The 20,040-nt window shown below is 30.8% G+C and overlaps 1 long non-coding RNA gene across 1 annotated transcript; it reads left to right on the top strand.

Annotated features, from left to right (window-relative positions):
- Nucleotides 1-19,036: 19,036 nt before the first annotated feature.
- LOC110775879 (uncharacterized) lies at nt 19,037-19,832 on the top strand. The gene is made up of 2 exons (XR_002529894.2): nt 19,037-19,298; nt 19,529-19,832. It is a non-coding gene; the product is annotated as an uncharacterized lncRNA (long non-coding RNA).
- Nucleotides 19,833-20,040: the final 208 nt, after the last annotated feature.

Here is a 20,040-nt window from a genome sequence, read left to right as displayed (position 1 = left end):
ATAATCAAAGTTATGCATTGACATGCATGAAAGTGATAAACGTTGCGAATATTAAAAATCGGAGAAAGTATATATCAGGAACATCAAATATATATATTACCTCGATCTGTTCCTCTTAGAATAACACGAATCGAGAAATGAAATAGTAAGAAAAAGACAAAAACATTTAAAATCTCTTAAAACCGCAATGAATCATGCAAAATATTTATTTTCATCATATTAGGCTAAAGTAATTAAGAGGATGAGATTTGTTTGCCTTTCCTTTGCCTTTTATATGTGTGTGTTTTTTCCCCACCCACATCCACAATTCACAATTGGTTTTTATTGAATGCACATGAAATATGGATAGATTGCCAGATTGGTTTTGCCTTAAAGTCTTTCTTTAACTTCCTTTTCATATTCCCTACCCAATCACCCCTTTAATTAACCACATTGGCCCAATAATTAACCCTACTAATTACCTTTTGCACCTTGTTTAATTAATTAAGGACACTGCCCTACAATTTACAGGACTTGGATGCCAATTGGCATGATGTTCTGGCTTTGTATGTGTCGACACGTGGCAACACAACACAAAGGGTCCCACTTTTAGGTAGGGCCTATGAATGATCTTTTTCTATGGAGTACTTTATATAAGGTCCATGTCACACTAAGCTAGTGAAAATAACAAAAGAGACAAATTAAATGATAATCCTGGCTAAAAATAAAGTAACTTTGTTGTGTGTTAGAGTTAATTAAAGAGTAAGGACATTTTCGTCTTCTTCTTCCTTGTTCCATTATTCTTTCAGTGATACGGATGCCAGCTATTTCATGTTCTAATCATGTACTCCCCCCACCTATTGATTCGAGGTTCCGTTCTCTTCATCTGATTTGGTTTGATTTTTCTTGGTGCTGTCTAAATTTTTTGGTATGGTATGATCTGATCTGGTTAAATGTAAATGATTTTTAAAAAGTACTTTTTATTATTTTTTTCCTAGCCTGATTGATCTGATTTTTTCTGGTCTAGTCTGGTATGACCAGAATTTGTCTCATCTGATCTGATTTTAAAAAGAATTGGTAAATAAGAATAAAAGGAAAATAACTAGCCTTAGCTTAGAGTATTTGCAACACTTTCTTACAAAATATCTTACTTGCACCACTTCTATAAAAGACGTGAATTTTGTATTTGCACAATTGTTTTATCAGGTAAGAAAAATGAGTTATACTGAACCAACACATGTCACAAGTGAAAGTAGCCTTAGCTCAGCGTATTTGCAACACTTTCCTTACAAAATCTATCTTACTTGCACCACTTCTATAAAAGACGTGAATTTTGGTATTTGCACATTTTTTTTATCAAGTAAGAAGAAGGAGTTCTACTGAACCAACACCTATCACAAGTGAGTCTATCAGCTACACATGTCTTCGCTTGAGTCACTCACAAGCATTTCGCAGCTGATGTACGTACTCGTCCATACATATATACTGATATACATACTTCCACTACAAGAATTTGTATCTTTAATTAACAACCTAATAACGACGGGTCAAAAATCCCATCGCAAAAGCCTTTTGCAACGGGGCTAACAATCAATTACAAAGACGGGAACAACCGTCGCAAATGTCTTTTATGACGGGTTAACGACGAGATTTTCCATTAACGACGATCCCCTTTTATGACGGGTTCGCGACAGGAAATCCCGTCATTAATCAACGATTATTAGCCTTTAGCGACGGGATTTCCTATCGTTAATGGTACAATTTCTTGTAGTCTCCGCACCTTCGATTCCTAGCTTCTTGTAAAGTTGATAACTAACCATGAATTGAATAAGCTTTGAATGCCTCAAAAAGTAATTTACTCCAGGGAAAAATAGTTACTAATACAGTAGTACTACGTACATTTCTATATTGTCAAATTGATTCCACATATAGGAGTAGTAACTATCGAGGGAGTGTAGATGTACGAGTATCTCATATTCTTTTCATGAAATATATAGTGTCGTTGGCAAATTAGTTATAACTCAATTTCGAAATAAATGCATATATTTAGTTTCTTTAAAAAATAAATGCACATATCATTTGAATATAAATAGTGCATACTCCGAATTAGTGTAACAATATGGCACCCCTATACACCGTATAATATAACAGCCCTACATAGTATAGCTACATGCAACTTCTACAAGTTGCAAAATTAACCAGCAAACAAGGACATACTCTAACTTAAATTATCAAAATTAAATAGAGTTATGTGGATTTAATTGCAAATTTGCAATAAACTACGTATGTGTTACTAACTTACTATGTTATTAAGGCGTCACACTTTCATTCTTGGATATGATACAAATGATCATTTGATTATAAGAATTTGTATTTTTAACGACAACTTAATTACGACGGGTCAAAAATCTCGTCGCAAAAGCCTTTTGCGACGGGGCTAACAACCAAACAATGACGGGAATAACCGTCGCAAATGTCTTTTACGACGGGTTTACGACGGGATTTTCTATTAACGACGGCCCCCTTTTATGACGGGTTCGCGACAGGAAATCCCGTCGTTAATCAACGATTATTGACCTTTCGCGACGGGATTTTCCATCGTTAATAGTACAATTTCTTGTAGTGTGATTTGTTGTCACAATAAAATAAATAAATAAATAAGTCTGAGCAAGTGACCCTCTATATGGTTTCGTGATGGAATCGGTCACTAATATTATTTAGAAGTAGATTAGGTAACCTGCATGTAGCCATGCACGAATATTTTAAAATTATTATTTGACAACTTTTTATTAAATATTTGAGTAACAAAATAATTGTTCAAAAATAAAGTAGTACTCCGTATGTAGTATGAAGTATAAGGTTATGTTCTGTTCACCTTATTTCCACTTATTTCAGGAAAAATAAGTTCAGATAAGTTCTGTTTAGTTCAGATAAATTCAGATAAGATAAGTTCAGGAAAAATAAGGATTGACCAAGTATAATTTATAACTAAATTAGGTTTTGATATGTTCAGATAAGTTTAGATAAGTTAAGTTCAAATAAGTTCAGAAAAAATAAGTGAAAATCAGTTGAATATAACGCAACCTAAAAATTTTTGACAATTTTTTTTTTTTAATAAAAAAGTTGAGATATATTTTATAATTTTGCAAATATTAATTTTTAAAAATTAAAATTAAAACTAAAAATTGATATTGAAAATCAAATAAATAGTCTATGTGATAAAACTATGAAAGCAAGGCGCATGGTAAACAAGAGACAAAGTAGTAGGGTTTTGGGTCCAGTACGTGCAACTGTATAAGCTAGTTGCATGGTGCACCACATCCATGCATTATGTATATAGAACGTACGTAGTAGCTTAATTAGCTAGCTAGTAGGCTATCACTTGTTAATTTCAAGGTCCCATTATTTGTCAATTGTCAAGAATCATCCATCTTCAATTCTACATTCTTTGTATCAAACCTAGCTACCAAATAGCTAGCATGTCATATAATGTTAACTATGGAAAAGCTTGGACCCCTATGGCCCTATATATTAATATAATCTACCTATATATCTCAACATTAGCCCACAATTAAGTAATTACCCCATACTTTGTCTCAAAAATAAATACTTTGTACTCTATAGCGCTAGCGTGCAGTAGCAAATCCAGAAATTATAGGTAGCAGAGTCACTATTTAAAAGTTGATGAAACTTTCACTACAAGAATTTGTATTTTTAACGATAACTTAATTACGACGGGTCAAAAATTCCGTCGCACAAACCTTTTGCGACGGGGCTAACAACAAACAATGACGGGAATAACCGTCGCAAATGTCTTTTACGACGGGTTTAAGACGGGTTTATGACGGGATTTTATATTAACGACGGTCCCCTTTTATGACGGGTTCGCGACAGGAAATCCCGTCGTTAATCAACGATTATTGGCCTTTCGCGACGGGATTTCTCGTCGTTAATTGTACAATTTCTTGTAGTGTTTAACTAAAATTTATATATTTAAAAGAAATAAAAATTAAGTAAAAGTAACTTTTAATTTTTAATTTTGGCCAAGTGGGGTCAAGAACTTGTTACTTATATATGTAGTAATTTCGATAACTGTATATATTTGAAATCCGAGGCTTAATTAAAATTTTCAAATATAATTACAGAGTAGTTAGGATCAACAATATATATCCAAGTAATGAAATACATACCCAACTATTATCTTCGTTTCAAATTGCGTGTTAAAATATAACGACATTATATCAATTTGGCAATGTACTTATAGTTTTCCCTTCGTTGTTCACCTGGAGGCATATACCATGAGATAACCTACGTAGTACATTACTACATGGTTATTAGTTTATTACGGAGTAATTATTAATTGATGGTTAAATTCATGTTCATCTATATGCTATAGAACGATCATGAATTTAACCAGCAATTTTACAACACGTACAACTGCACAAGTGCACATGTTACGCCCTCCCTTCTAAGTTAATGACAAAATAAACACTTATATTTTCTTCACTTTGAAAGTACGTACTTTCTTTCTTTCTTTCATGTGTGCCCTTACAATTAGATAGGGCCAATTTCACATCCATGTAGTCTTTGCTGGCAAAAAAACAATAAATAAGACAATACTACTTATATAATTGTCGTTTTTATTCAAATTTCATTGAAATTCCAGTTACATATATATATATATATATATATATATATATCTAAGTACTACGACTCTTACACCTTTCATCCCCATTATATGATTGAAATTCTGCTAAATAATTTTTGAAGGTACACAAATTATTATCGGAAATAATGAACAAGGTTGCATGTCTTTCCGCAACATACGGAGTATCAATTACGTTGAGTTTATTCCTAGTCTTGAAGATAGTCTGGAGCTAGACTCTTGGAATAATGTAGTAAAATTTTACCGCAGGTCTGAAGGTGATCGAGTTTGAAAATCTAAGGCTCACTTACTCTACTTTTTCTCCAACCAAATAAAATTATGTCACATCATGAATCATACTTTATCAAAATTAATTATCTTTTTTAGGAGGTTAGTTGAGTGTGAGATGAGTCTGGGACTAATGTGTAAAAATAGAAAGAGTCTGTGTGATTCTGAATAATGAAAAAATAGGTGCTAATGTGGCAGAATTTGAAGATTGAAGTTGAGTCTGAGAGATAAACTCACCCTTACTATATATGTTCTGCCTTTTTAATGCGAAGTATTTTTTTTTGATAATTATCGCTGGTTTGACGGAGTAAAATACATTTTAGGTTTTTTTCAGTTTCAATCTCTAATGACTAGCTAATTAATATCCTAAATTAATTAGGTTTACGGATTTAAAAATGAAATGCATATTTTTGTTAATCGAGAAGAACAATATCATTAATAATCAATAATGCACCACTACATATATAAATTAAAATGAACATTTTTCTTATTTACTTCTCGCTTTCATAAATGTGAGAACCTCACATTTTTCTATTAAATGATCACTCCGATATATTGCATGTAAGAATAATGTGAGAGACACTTTATTTTTGCCACTTAATTAATGTGAGAGATAATTTAAATAGTGCTCAATGCAATTCATTGCTCATGTTTACTCTTTCACTATTTTCTTCAATATTTTACTCCGTGTTTAGTAATTTTATTTATTTAATTTTCCTCGATTTTAATATCCCAATTTAAATTTTAACTGGAATTCAAATCAATTTGACACTATGTATATTAAAAAAAACATTAGAAAACCCCTTTCACGAGAAAAATTCATAATGTGAATTCAACCGATCACATTAACAATATGTAGTTGGTATACGTATTTAGTACAGAGTACTCAGACTGCGTTCTATTCACCTGATTTCCACTTATTTTTCCTGAACTTATCTGAACTTATTTTTCCTGAAAATAAGTGAAAATAAGGTGAACAGAACAGGGACTTAATATTCACAAGATAGAGTACTCCGCAGTAATTTTTGGTTGTTTGTTTGTTTGATAAGAATAATATTCACAAATACGGAGTACAACGACGGATAGAGTGATACACAAATGAATTATATGATGAAGTATTCACAAACATATAACATGAGCATTTAAAAACCTTTAAAGAAGGGGCACCAAACTTTTGCTTAGTTGCAAGGGTGGCTACTATTAATACTAACAACTTTACTGAATACTACCTATTTGGCTTTTAGTAGCTTGTTATTAGTTTATTATGCAAGTGTTGTAAACGACCCTACTATTTTTTTTTTAGTTGTAATTTTCGTATGTAAACTTTATTTTACTATTACAAATTAAGTACTACCTCCGTTCCTAAAAGTTCTTTACGCTTTCCGTTTTAGTCTGTTCCTGAAAGTTCTTTACACTCCTACTTTATTCCATTTTTACTCTTATTTGGCCCACCATAATTTACCCACTCACAATACTTTAATATTAGTTTCCACCCACTCACATTGTTGGACAATTTATAGCCACTCATTTTCCATTTGTTACCCCACCATCACATGTTCACCAAAATTCCTTAATTACCGTGCAAATAGTAACCGTAAAGATCATTTAGGAACGGAGATAGTATGTGTTATTAAAAAAAACAGTAATCGAGTATTGTAAAGTATCCTATGACCTTCCTTGCCGTTTTTCTTTACGTACTCCTTCCCCCTTTCAATTATTATACATTGTCTGTGATTTTATTAAAATCTCAATCTTTAATTCGATCTCTTGATCCATTATAATATTTTTTATATAATATTTCAATTAACAAATATTCTACAAATTTGCATTGTTAGGGTAAATTAAGTCACACTCAATAATACCAATGTGTATGCCAAAAATATATAAATAAATAATCTAATATACATATATAAAGGAGGCATATTTGCTGAATTATTAGAGCGCCACCTAGGATTACTAATGGTTTCGGCCAATAAAAAATAAGATTTCTAATTTATTTTTGAATTAAAAAAATCGAGTGCCACGTAGATAATTAATTAGGTGCCACATAGATATTTAAATTAATTAATTAATTGCTAATATATACAATTCCATCCAAAATCAAAAGCTCTAATAATTAAAAAATAAATCTAAAATAAAATCCATCCAAAATCAAACACTAATGTAAAATAAAATTCAATCCAAAATCAAACATTAATCCAATATTAGAGCGCCACGTAGGAAATTTAATGGTTTCATCCAATAAAAAATAAGACTTCAAAATTATTTTTGAATTAAAAAGTCGAATGCCACGTAAATAAATAATTAGGTGCCACATAAATATTTTTATTAAATCATTATTAATATTTCTTATATACAATTTCATCCAAAATCAAACACTATAATAATTTAAAAAAAAAATCTAAAATGAAATTCAATCCAAAAAAAAAAATCAATTTAATCTAAGTACAAACTTTTATATAAGTCGGTCTTACATAAAAGACCAACTTGATGTCATATAAGTTAAGCAATGAAATCATTTGGTTAAACACTTGAACTAATTAGTTAAGCACTAGAACCAATTAGTTAAACAATGAAAATAATTAGTTAAACACTAGAACTAATTAGTTAACCAATATAACCAATTAGTTAAACAATCAAAGTGGTCTTTCTGGTAAGGCGGTCTTACACAAAAGTTGCCGTAATCTAATATATAAAATATAGCAGTTGATTTATGTAGGAGTTTTATTTTAACGTAACAATTTAATAGAAACCGTGCATCGCACGGGCTAAAGTCTAGTTATAAATATGAACGGAAATCAGTTTAATCTAAAATCTTAAGTAAAAATTAAATCAATTTGAATGAAGAAAATCAGTTTGAGTAAATAAAAACGAAAAATATAATAGTAAACCGTATAGCAATAGTAATCATATATACGAGCACCTTCTGTGGACAATAATTAGTGATTAATTTACGATAAAAAATGACAAATAATGTTGAAATTATAGAAATAATAACAAAAGAAATTATCGAATTATGAGTGGCTCCCATAACTTAGGCATGTCTGTATTCAAGGAAGCAATAGGGTGACGCAATGCTTTGTAGATTCTCTCTTTCTCTTGGATTCTGCTTTGTATTAAACTCTTTTTATTTTTTGTTTTTTATTTTAATTAATTTAAATTAAACTACAGAGTCAAGTGTTGGTAGAATTAATTACTATTACATGCCACCTATTTTAACCAATAACATTTTATCATTAACCAATAACTAATCTAATTAGTGTAGTGATCATATCCAATTGAGGTTTGGCACGTGGATTAGAGTCCACATGTGTCATGTGCAGCTTACTTGAAATGTGTCGATACTCAATTGGTTATCCCCGCTTACCGGAATAATAATTACTCCAGACTCCAACTATCTTGTTTCTGCATACGTACAGACATACAGTACAACACTACAACTAACGCTAAAACTTGATAAATTTGGATTTTTTTTTAGGTTTTTGTCAGACAGTCTTACACTTATTTCATTGTGAAATCATATACAACATGGTCTGACGTGAAGTGAGTGACGTAACATGTGATTTGATAGTTAAACTAACGTCATACAACCTTTTACAAGAACTTGTATATACCCGTAGTACAATTTTTACTCTATATAGTTTTGAGAAGATCTCCAATTATCCAAATTAGAAGAAGATCGACATTACTACATTTAATTTCTTCAATAATAATAATAATAAACAATACATTTCAATGATATTTGTAATTGACACCTAAGTAAGACTAATTTGTTTGATGATGGAGCACTTTATAATGTCCATAAATTGTCATATATGATCACACTACAACAAATTATCCAAAATGGGTTTGTAACATGCTTATTGTCTTGGTAATGATTTCAATATGGGTCCTCCAAGGACCAATAATATGATCCAATTCGAAGCCAATAAAAAGACTAAAATACCCTTATAACATGCTAATAAGCCATGTCGTGCTCAAACAAAACTTTCATACTTATCTTCTGAATAGATTTATCCGATCCTTACCTAGTGCATGCTTTGGAGGAGATCTGATCATATGTAATTATCAGCTTAATTAGTACGATTCCATCCTAAAACGACAATAGATAGCACGAGTAACATACAATTATAGCTCTATCTTGAACCCAAATGTAGACCAAACAAACTCAAAAAATTCGACCTACACTACAGAATTATAAGAAGCAGTACATAACGTAACTATATATAGAATTATTGATGTGCCTTTTATACCCTCTCCTACAAAATCAGATTGTACAATTATAATTTATTAATATTCCTGGAAATATATTTTTGGTTTAATTTGCAGTAAAAAACATCATCCTGTTTAGCCATATATACTAGTGAACATTGAACACATTACACATGTAATGTTTCTGTTCTTTATTAATTCAGAAATGACCATTATCTATATTTTGCATTTCCATATAAATTTCGAATTCTATTTTATCTCTAATTTCAAAAGTACGTTCTCTAGTTACATACAAAGTATTAATTTACGTGATTGTCCCTACTCATCAATCAACATGATCTTATACAGTTGGCTAAGTGAAAATAAAACAAAAACAAAATACAGTTTTATTGTCCCTACTCAATTACTCATCAATCAACATGATCTTTAATAGGTATAGCACGCACATAGTTAATATAAATTGGGATTTTATGGATAAACTTTTTAAAGAATTACATGGTTATTTTATTTATTTGTTAAATGTGATTAGGGACAATTTAATCAAAAATAAAAATTTATCACTAAAAATAAATAACTTTTACATCAAATCGGGTAATTTTTGAGCATTTTAGAAAAATTTATATCCTACACCGGTTGATTAGTAGGCTGGAGATTTAGCTCAAGCAGTCAGGTGGCTTTCAACACCGTTGTCGGCTAATTCGCTTCTTTGTCCCTATAACCGTCGTTGTTAGGGTATGTCTTGAAGTTCAGGTATCTTTACTGCAACGCCCCATCACGCATATGTTATTCTGGAATAGGATTATGGACCTCTTTTTTGAGCTTTTCTGCATCTATATAGTAGTACTATATAAACTTTTTAGGTCAAACCTAGTTGTACTCCTCACGATCAATAAAGATTTTCTCACCTATGTCTCTGTAGACGTAGCTAGCAAATTATTATTGAACCACGTCAAATATTTGTGTTCTTATTTACGTTCTTAATTGTCTTTACTGCTTCCGTTATAACGTACATTCATTGTCATTGTATAGTTATTTCTTTCTTTTTCATCTTAAGATGATGTAAAAAATAAAAATTACATAAAATTATTGTACTTCTAATTTGTTATGTTATTTTTCTACTCATGCATGTAAGTTTGAACATTTTATCTCTGTTCCTAGTTATGCTGTCATTCCCATATTATTGGCAATTATGCAATTATATAATTAATTTTGATTTTTGAATTGGGTTGTATCATTCTTGTATGTATGCTATCTTGTTAGTTTAGCTCATTTTTGTACCAATAATGCAAACATGTACTGCTACGTGCTTGCTGTAGTGTTGTGTAACAGCCAACTATATGCATCTCTTTCAGTTTCTTTGGCGTTCGAAATTATTTAGGTTGTTGAATAATCATGTTGTGATGGCATATGCATCTATGTATAGGTCGACATAGAATATACTTTCTCCATTTCTAAATAATTGTAACATATTGACTATTATAGAATGGATAAAGTAAAGTGAAAACAAGTAAAATGTGTTGTAACGAAATCAAGAAAGATAATTGTTATAACGGATGCAAAAAAAAAAAAAACATAAATAAAGACCGTATAGATTTAACGTGGTTTACTAACAATTAATGTGTTAGCTACGTCCACAGGCAGAGGGGGGAAAAGTTTTATTGATCTTGAGGAGTACAAATTATAGAATACGATTAGGTTATGACCTAGAGAGTTTATATAGTACTTTCTATACAGGTGCTGAAAAATCCCATAAAATAGGCCCAAACAGATAACCCGTGTTGAGGCGTTGCAGTAAGGGGCTTGACCGATTATAGACATTATTCTAACAATAATTAAGAACGCAAATAAAGAACATGCAAATTTAACGTGGTTCACTAACAATGTATTAGGCAGTCCACAAAAAGAGGAGGAGAAGTTTTTTTGATCTTGAGGAATACATATCAATTTCAAAATACAACTAAGTTTTTTTTTTTTTTTAAAGGTAAAAAATTAGTTATTGAATAAAATAGTCATACGACATCTACAAAATACAACTAAATTATGACCTAAATAGTTTATATAATATGCGAAACCCATTAAAAAGCAGGTCCAAAACTAATAACCCTAATCCAGAAAATCTGTAAACCCCGACTCGCTCCACCGAGCAGTGAGATCCACGTGGTAGGACGTTGCAGGAAGAGAATTTGACCGTTTCAAAACATATTCTAACAAAATGGTCAATAAGGGAGCGAATGTTGAGGACATACTCGTACAATAAAATAAATAGGTTTGCAAATTACCTCGCTTTAATTGGTACAATTTGTACTAGCTAGTGAATGTTGTGCAAAAGAGTTTCAATTCCTTGGATTTAAGGCTCATCAATATAATGTACTACGTAGTACACTAGGACCATTTTCAAGGCTCAATCGAAAATGAATTTCCAACCTTATTAGACCATGACAACATGGTATTATATAATTAGGTATGTTCTTTATGAGGTTCGGGAGAAGAATTGCCTTTTTATCATAGTTGGACCTAGAACTGTCAGAGATTGACCCGAAAATACTGGATCTTGAACAAGATTTTATTACCCGTAATCTGATTTTATTCGAATCCGAACAACCTGAAAAATAATTGGTAAAAACATGCTCGTACTCAATTTTGAGCCGATCGATTGAAATTTTTTGTATTTGTAGTAATACATGAAATGATAAGGAGTATATAAAAAATTTTAAGCACAATAAAGTAATAAACACGTTGTTGTTACTATTGTTGGTTGTAATATGATTTTGATTTGAATCTATACTATGTTAGGTTAAATTTAACTAAATATAAACATGTGTATGAAATTTGTTAATTTGTGCCCATTTTGTATGTTTATTACACAAATTAATGAAAATATAATACCCGTTTCTCTCTGCTCCTTGAGTTGACCCGAAAGTTCAGGTCTTGAACAACCATTTATAAACCCGAACCCGGAAGTAACCAAGCCGAATTAACCCAAAATCGAAACTAATTTTTCTATAACCTGACCGACACGCTTGCCAGATCTAGTTAGACCGGGTCCGGCCATAATTAGGTCTACTAATGTACTACGTAGTATGACCTATCTTATTCAAAACAAATTTAGTTAAGAGGTATATATACTACTCAGAATCATACATAATACGGGCATAATTAATTTTAGAATACCGTACCACTTGTTTAATTAGTGAGTTACTCCCTCCGTCTCTTTTTATTTTTTACGTTTTCCTTTTGGGTATTTCAAAATGTTCTTCACATTTCCTTTTATATTATCACATAAATGATTTAATATTCTATCAAAATTTGTGCCCAATTATTATATTAACCAATTAAATCAATTGAGTCATTTAATCCCTCGTACGTACTTTTCCATAAAGACATTAACCTTTTCTTATTTTCCCAATATCAGAATTTTGATAAAAGTGAAAACATTATAAATAAACGTAATTTTTCTCGTTCACATGAAAAACTTAGAAGAATCTCAATGCACATTAATTAGTCGTTAAAACGCGTGCAAAATACCAAACGTAAAAAACAAAAAGAGACGGAGGGAGTAGATTACAAGGGGACCATACACTACTAACCATGTTTAATTAGTTAAGATGATACTAATAATTAAAATAATGATGATGCTAACACCCGCCCACTAAACGGCACCAACTTAATTGCAAGGTGTCCAATATACTTACTTAAAGCTTAATCTATAATTAAGATATCATAATCATTCATTGATATATGAGAATCAGCATCCTAGGAAAACCCCATTTAATTATTTGTTGAAGGAAAATAAAAAGCAAATTAGAAGAGAAGAGAAGAATAAGAATATAGAAATAGGCTTCCCACTATCAAGGGATGTCCAACCCTAAGGAGGCAGAAAGTGACGAATTTCTGAAGATTCTATTTCTATTGGTGCACTTATTTTAGCCTTGTAGTGGAGCTACTTGATTAGAGTTGAGTATGGGTCGGGTATTCGAATCGATATCTTTACCGAATCAGGTATATATCTAATAATCAATAACGTTAAAATGTGTGTGTTTTGATGGAGTTTATCTTGCCGTTAATTTGTAATTGATACTACGTAGAATTGTATTGAAATTTTATGAAAAAATATGAATTGGTCGAGCACCATGCAATATACTTCCTTCGTTCTTTTTTAAGTTGTTAAAGTATATTATATTTGTTTTTTTGTTTTTTTTAAATTTGTATTTGTATTTGGAGCAACTTCTGAACATTGTACTTGGAATATAGATGTTTGATTCGAATTACTCAATATTATCCAAGTTATGACAATTGATTAGAAGTTGGGGCAACATATGCCTAGTTGATTTGGGTCAAAGCATGTATATTTTATCATAATCACATTTATTGATTTTGGATAGTTGCCTTATTCAAACCCAAGTTATTAATTCTTCACTGTGTACAAGTCTATGAAGTTAATGTTTATGTTTCCACTCATTTCTGCCAAATACTATTACATTATACTAAAACAGACACCATGAATGACATGTGTCATTTTTTGGTGCAAAATTTTCCCGCCCAAAAAATATTTTCCTAAAAAATCTCTACTTTTTATTTTTTATTTTATACCCATTTTCAATTACTGTTTATGTATGGAAAAAATATTTGTTTATAGATTATGGAAATAATATATGTTACATAATAATAATTTGCTAAAAATGATTTTTGTTAATATTTTAATCAAATCGTTATATTAATAATAAAAATTATATTTAGTCTATATCTTGGACAAATCAGCATATTAATATCTCGAATATTTTGGCCAGATCAACATATTAATATATCGAATATTTTGGTCAAATTAGCATATCAAACATATAAAATATGTAATACGTAGAACGAAAATTGTATACTCCGTGGAATAGATGATTAAATTAGTATATGTCCAAAATTTATTAATTATGTAATAACTGCAGTAAGAAAAATATTTCAGTCAAATATATTATAAAAAAGTAGTCAACTAATTTTAAAATATATGTGCATGCACGGGACCTAATCTAGTATAATCAATTTACTAGTGAAGTATTGACTTAGTGGTTAAAAACGAGGGCCTGTGTATAATAGGTTTTGGATTTGAATATCTGTCACCATTTATAATTTGTATTGTACATTGTGGCTCATTCGGCCAAAAAATATATAATTCATTTCAATTGATAATATTTTGATCCATATATACGGAGTACAAAAATAAAATTCGAAGTTAAGGGAATAATAAAATTATTATTCTTTTTAGAAATTAGTGGTAGTTATTTGAGGGAAGCTAGATGGGCAGATCGATCACATGGTGTTCCCTGCATAATTTTGATATAAAATTATAGAGCTTTATCTTTATATGATAAAATGCAGAATGAAATAATAATAATAATAATAATAATAATAATAATAATAATAATAATAATAATAATAATAATAATAATAATAATAATAATAATAATAATAATAAGGCATTTAATTTGTCAGGAAATTCTCTGAAGATCGATGAGATGCAAAAAAGCCGTTGTATTCCTTTCCATAATCCATATATACGATCGAGCCAATCCACTTCCAACATAAATCTATCTACTTAGTACACAGAATTGTTTAATTCTAATTTATTTATCTTCTGATTTTTCAATCGAATTAATTTATATATTATTACACTCCACTTGTAGTACAAAATACAGCTTTCTGATTTTTCCCAAATACATTGGAATTTCTTACTCGTATTTATCATCAAAGTATTAAAGGGTTGTACTTTATATTATTAATAATTATGATAAGCTAAGATCTACACAAAGTTAGATGTCCACTCAAAATATACCATAAATTTGATTCTAAACTCATCCAATTTGAACTTGATTGCTATTCTTTATTTGAAATATATGTTACCCATGCTAGCTTACTCTTTAAATTAAATCTATTATTTTTCTTGAAAATACAGATAATATCACTACAAAAAATTGTACAATTAACGACGGGAAATCCCGTCGCTAAAGGCCAATAATCGTTGATTAATGACGGGATTTCCTGTCGCGAACCCGTCATAAAAGGGGCTGTCGTTAATGGAAAATCCTGTCGTAAAAGACATTTGCGACGGTTGTTCCCGTCTTTGTTTGGTTTGCGACAAGATTTTTGACCCGTTGTAATTAGATTGTCGTTAAAGATACAAATTCTTGTAGTGTATCAAATTATTTTATATAATTTGAGGAGTTTTAAACTTTTGAGAGTTATCCCCTATTTCGATCATCTTACATAATATAGGTCTTTTCATTCAACATATGTCATATAAAATAATACGGAGTAGTAGCCAATACATAGTTTACTCCATTTACATATACACAATAGCGTAGCATGGACCCTTTAGCAAATTACACTACCATTGTTGCTCAACATTTTATTGAGCGTATATTGATTTGACAATAACTTAACACGAAAAATTAATATTATGTTTTAAAATTAATTTCATTCAAATTCAGCGTTTTAAATAAAGTATGGTTCTATTCAAAGAAATTTTGGTTAATTAAGCATGAAATCCCAACTCCGTATACAAATAAAAGAAAACCGAATAAATAATAACCAATTCATGTAAGGAGATCGATAAGAATCAACCATTCTTCACACGCTAAAAAAAATAAAAAATCATATATGACTCGGCTGATCGATAAACTTTAGTTCCATTTAGGTCTCTTATATTATTAGTATGTACTCGTACTTGATAATCAATAATTCGATACCATGCACTATATTGATGCACAAAAAAAAAAAAAAAAAAAAAAAAAAAAAACAAACAAACAAAAAAAAAAAACCACAAAACCACAAATGATTATTATTTGAATTCAAATCTCCATGGATGCATCATGCATGTCCTAGTACAACTAATAAGCTTCAACGTACGTTTTTCTGTCAGCATGTTGGCTAACTTAACTAAGAGCCAAATATATTTAACTAACCTATGTTTTTATGGTCTTTTTTTTGGAGGTTGTTATATAACCAATGTAATTGTACTACTTGAACCTCGTATATACAACATTAATCTATTTATTTACATTAAATTGGGTTGAATTAAATTTGGACAATACTATACGGTTAAAAGATACTTCCTCCGTCCCGGAATACTCGACTCGGTTTGACCGGCACAGAGTTTAAGAGATTTGAATTGACTTATTTAATTTAATAGGTAGTAGTTGATAGTGGGGTATTATTTTAATGTAGTTAGTGGAAAATGTGTAAAGGGGTGGGGTTGGAGGAGAGTAGGGGTTGAATTTTTAATTATTTTTTGTATGGAGTAGGGGGTAGGTGGGTTAATAGGGGTGGAGTGAGAAATAATATAATATTGTTAGAATATTTCCATTTTTAGAAACAGATCAAGTATTAAAGGACGGCCCGATAAGGAAAACAGGTCAAGTATTCCGGGACGGAGGGAGTAACAAATTAAATACTAAAGGAATATTATGGTACAAGTTAAAGGTGCAATGTATTGGAACATCCCCTGTTAAATTTAAAAGTTTAGGGTTTGTTTATTTATCGATTTTCGTGCCAAATCAACCAATTACGTTACTCCATTTTTATCAACTTTTTTTTTAAAAAAAAAAATTCTTTTACAAATTACTCTATTAAAGTTATTTACTCGTACTTGTTGTATAAATAGAGCTCCTGTTTCTCTTTTTAATTAATTAAATAGTTGAAGAAAAAAAGCTCTTTGTACCCTATAATTCACATGGTTGTATTCTTTCCTTGGACTTCTGAAAATTAATTTATTCTTTAAAGTTGAAAGGAAAAGAAAAAGAGAAGGGAGAATAAAGGAATAAACCACCCAAAAAAACAAGCTCTTTATTTTTTTGCACCCGAAATTAATTAATTAATTAATTAATTAAAGATTATGGACAGCTTTAATTATCTTTTAATTTGGTTTAATTAGTTTGGTGTTCCTTTAATTAACTTAATTTTGCTTGTTATATAATGATGGTTGTTCTTCCTTTAGCACATGCATGAGTTTAATTTTGAGTGTAAAGTGAGCACACTTTATGCACATGTATTTTAGGACCCCTATTGAATTGATTTCCTACGCTACTTGGTGTGCTTAGCCTATGATTGGAGTGCTAGCTTCACTCGCTAGTGAATGACACATGTATACTTCCGGCCCCTGTCTGAAAATAATTATTATCTCTGTCTAATCTCGCTTTTTATTAGAAAATAATTTCATTTTGATGTGTGCATAGTTTTAAAAGACGTACTAATTATTCTTAACCAGTCTTATTACACCTGATCAAAAGTTGGGTTGGGTTGCCACGACCAAAACTTCCGCTCATTAGGTCGGGTAGGATCGATTTTTTTTCCTAAAATCCGCTATTTTTTAGCAGGTTGGTTTTATAACTAAAATTCCAATTTTTAATTACTCAAAACCCATCTAAAAAGTTTTAAGTCGGGTATGACCAAGGCAGGTCTAAAAATTATGCCAAAAACTCATTATTTTTCGGATCGAGCCATTAGGTCACACTCATGATAATAAGGTCTAGTGTTAATTATTTTCTCAATCTATAAATTAATTATCCATCACCTTCCTCGGTAAACTACTTGGATTGTTTGGATCACCTTGTTGTGGTCCAAAAGAATTAGCAATGCACCCTTGTAAAACAAACAATTCCATTCATTTCTCTTTTAATTTGCATCTTTATCCATACAATGATCTACATCATGCAACTTATAATAACGTGGTTACATCTTTATCATTGTACGAATTGATCAATTAAAAATTTATTGTTCATAACAACAATTGATTTTTGTGGTACCTCTCCTACACTCTTAATTACCTAGTCCTCTCTAAATTCATAAATTCATAACCTACTTGTAATAATCGAGACGTGAGATACATACCGCCTTTTTGTCCATCACTTATGAATTACGCAGAGTACTACATTCTCAAAAACACGGTTATATTTAATACAAGCGCACAAAAATACGTATACACACACAAACACACACATCATAAATACGCATCATTCATTCACACATTGAACAGATAACGGAATGCTCGCTCCTAACTAGACCTGGTTATTGGACAGGGTAGTCCAATGGATATAGGGTTAGGGTCAAGTTAATAGGACTTTTATTGGGCAGGGCTCTTATTGGACAGGGCCTTTATTGGACAGGGTCATTATAGGGTCAAACTTATACTACAATTATTTTGAAAATTAAAATAGTAATGGTACAAAAAATTACGTGTATAGCTTCGCATTCACTTGTACTTGCACATGACTCTTTTGTTTTTCATTTTTCATTGCTCGTTTATTGACCCGCCCACTAATGACCCGCAACCCGCTTTTGACCCGCCCATTATCGACCCGCTAAAAATGACCCTTTCAATACCCGACCCTCTTTTGACCCGCACCGACCCTGACCCAACCCACCCGATAACCAGGTCTACTCCTAACCATTCACTTTAGCCTGTATTATCTTCATATGACAGCTAAATAAACTTAATTTCCTCTTACGTACGTACATAATAGAATCCGTGAAAGCAAAATGTAGTACTATTAACGTGGATATGCATGTTAATAGTAGTACGAATGGAGTAATGGACATTATATTGTTGTAACATATAATTCTTGTGGTACCTAATATATGAGCTATCGATCTCCTAGGTAGTACTATAGCTATATTGCTAAAATAACGTCTAACCAATTAAATGGTTAGTATAATGTTGTCAAAAAACGTACATTATTGTCTGGTACGCACTTATGTTAATCCAACATCAATTTCATATATGATCTTATCCAATTGTATAGTGTTAGTGTGTGTGGGACTGTAACGTATTATGATTTCATGAACATGTAACAATCTGGTCCATATTTGATCCAGGCTAACACATGCAATGTCCCAATCTTATACCCAGTATAATTAATATAGGGAAATTCTCTATGGTAGCATTATACTTTTGTAAATTCTCAATGGTAACAAAATTATTGGCATTTTCTCAAAAATAACATTAATAATACAGATTTTCTCTAATATAGCATTATTGCAGTAATTTCAACATAATTTACCAATATAATATTAACTATGGTTAAAAATCAGTTAAATTAATTACCCTATTTTACTATCCTCAAATATTCAAACCAAAAGGTCTCCAACAATCACGATTAAAGTCCTCTGCAACCCCTCATTTTTTTTCCAGGTATGTTCTTCATCCTTTCCTCTCACCCCTTCATCTGCTTCCTCGGATTTGTTCTTCTTTTGAGTTTTCTTTTTCGTTCAATTACTCCTCATTTCTTTCAATTATAATCCCCTTTCCTGTACAATTTCTATATGGATTTCTATTTTCATCTCAAATTTTTGGTCAAAATTTGAAGCTCTTAATTGATTCTTACGAGAAACTAAACCTCAATTTCTATATGGATGATGCAGGGGGTTTCTACACATGTGTTGTTGTCCAGTTCAAACAGGTGTGGGAACCCGTTGTGGCGGAAGCTATAGTTGTAGTCTGGGGCTTGCGGGTAGCCAGGGATGTAGGCTTATCTAAAGTGGTGGTGGAGAGCGACTGCTTGGAGGTTATTCGATTGAATCGAGTTAACGAACAAACAAAGAATTGATTTTTAACCATAGTTAATATTATATTGGTAAATTATGTTGAAATTACTGCAATAATGCTATATTAGAGAAAATATGTATTGTTAATGCTATATTTGAGAAAATGCCAATAACTTTGTTACCATTGAGAATTTACAAAAGTATAATGCTACCATAGAGAATTTCCCATTAATATATTATACAAAGTACGAAGTATATATATATTCAGTGGCGTACCCAGGATTTTGAAATAGGGTAGACACAAAAAGTATAAAAAAAAGATACAATGAAAATGACATTTTGCAGAGTACTAATTAAAATGTTTACATAAAATTTACCAATTTCACCTT

This window comes from Spinacia oleracea, chromosome 5 (assembly GCF_020520425.1).
Source record: "Spinacia oleracea cultivar Varoflay chromosome 5, BTI_SOV_V1, whole genome shotgun sequence".
Lineage (NCBI taxonomy): Eukaryota > Viridiplantae > Streptophyta > Magnoliopsida > Caryophyllales > Amaranthaceae > Spinacia > Spinacia oleracea.
The sequence above is the reverse complement of the archived record's forward strand: the minus strand, read 5'-3'. Positions and strand labels throughout refer to the sequence as shown.